Genomic DNA, 1,867 nt, shown 5'->3' on the forward strand with positions numbered 1-1,867 from the left:
AATAATTTAAGTGTACACTAGAGATCCTTGTATAAGTGGTCTGTGGACTCTTCAATTCAAAAACATACTGGCCTCCTGAATGTAATACCACTGTCACAGGTTCCCTGGTATTGCTGAAGTGTAGAAGAGTGGTTCAAATGCTCATCAACTTTAAATCATAAGGTTAATACAGAGGTGCTGAGAAGTGTGATGAGTTGACGATATCTGTCTATATTTTGTTCAGGTAGCTTTGCTCTAGTGTTTTGAGACATTGTGTACAGTCCTGCAAAGAGGCTTTTAGAGGCCTCTGGTTCCAGTCCTGAACCTATAGCAAGCCCCTACCATCTCTCTGAGATTCACTTTTCTCATCTCTCTAATGGAGATGGGGCCTACCCTGCAGGGTTATTGTGATATTGAATGAGGTAATGCAATTTATATGTTTGGTACAGAATAACCAAATGGTAACATTATTATTTATAAATCAGTCTTCCCTGCTGAGAGCAGTCCTGCACCAAATTCTCTGCCACGAATTACGGATCCTAAAAATGTTTGCATTAGAGAGACCAGTACTGGTGCTCTTGAGAACCATATGCATTGATGATATAACCCTGAGAAATCACCCCTCAGAACTTCATGTTCACATGATATTTCAGTTTCTACTCTCTTTTAAGTTGGGTAACTTTTTAAAGATAGAGTCTCCAACAAAAATAAGGGAGAATCTTCTGTTCCATGAAAGTATTAAGGTTTGCCAAAATCGGAAAAATTATTGGTTTAGCATAAGTACCGATAATACTGCATTGCAAAAATTGAGCCAATAGCAGAGAATACAGTTTAAATTCGATAAGCCTAAGCAATACTTCTGAGAGTGTAGTACCTGGTTTGCTTGACATTGCCCTCACCACTGTCTCCCAGCCCAACAACATCATTTTTAATCAGTTGAACTTTGACATGGTGCTACTGCCTACACCGAGTGACTTCCATGACACATAAAATCCATCATGTTTACAACTGGTAGTGAATGTTGGCTGAGTTGGGAAGGCATGTAAAATGTCCCACAGCATTGAAGGACATGTATTTTTAGAAATTATTTAATTATTTTTAGTGTTTCTATTCCCTTCTAAGCTGCTGAGAAGATAATTGCATTTTAGAAGCCATAATATTAATGTTCGGTACTCTGTTACTAAGCAATAGAATAGACTTTCTAATGCAATCTACATAAATTAATGATGCTCTTCTGGTATATGTTGGACCTTCAGGACTTAACCAAAGTTTTCAATCCAGTTTGACATTCAGTGGGATATTAAGCAGGTGAAATTTGTTTCAAGGTGTTCCACTTTCATTTCCATTCACTTTGTTCCCCCTTCGCAGAGGGGAGTTCTCACCTCAGACTATTTGTTCTTCCCATTCTCTCTATAAAATATTTCGGGGATTAATTACATTCAAGTGATTTTCACAGAAAACTAGAATTTATTCTCTTGTTCTAACTAGTTTTAGCTGGAAGTATTCCAAAAATGTGTTCCATACTTCTGTGTCTCAGTATAAATAGCATAAAAGAACGGAGTTTTCTTATTAACTCAGAAAACTGGAGACTTATTTCTTGTTTTCATCAGAATGACTAGACCCATAGTGATAAATGTTTTAGAATGTAAACACAGATTCAAATTCCATTTGACCCTTCAGGGAATCTGAGAAAATAAACATTCCTTTCCTCTGCCTATGGGAAATCCTAGCACTTCTTAATGTTTCCCCTCCATATTCCTTTTCTTATTTTTTTTGATTGATTCTACCCACCCAGACTGTGCAGTGGTTGTCATTCCAGCAAGAACCCAGCCTTCAGGTTGGTTGGCACTTCTGCACCCTCTGAGAGGTACAGGAAAGGCATCTGTTG

General features: G+C 37.8%; 1 protein-coding gene across 2 annotated transcripts in view; it reads left to right on the forward strand.

Annotated features, from left to right (window-relative positions):
- RCAN2 (regulator of calcineurin 2) overlaps positions 1-1,867 on the forward strand; it is a 234,115-nt gene that overhangs the window by 155,866 nt on the left and 76,382 nt on the right. The window lies entirely within an intron of this gene.

Source organism: Galeopterus variegatus, unplaced genomic scaffold (assembly GCF_000696425.1).
Source record: "Galeopterus variegatus unplaced genomic scaffold, G_variegatus-3.0.2 Scaffold477, whole genome shotgun sequence".
NCBI lineage: Eukaryota > Metazoa > Chordata > Mammalia > Dermoptera > Cynocephalidae > Galeopterus > Galeopterus variegatus.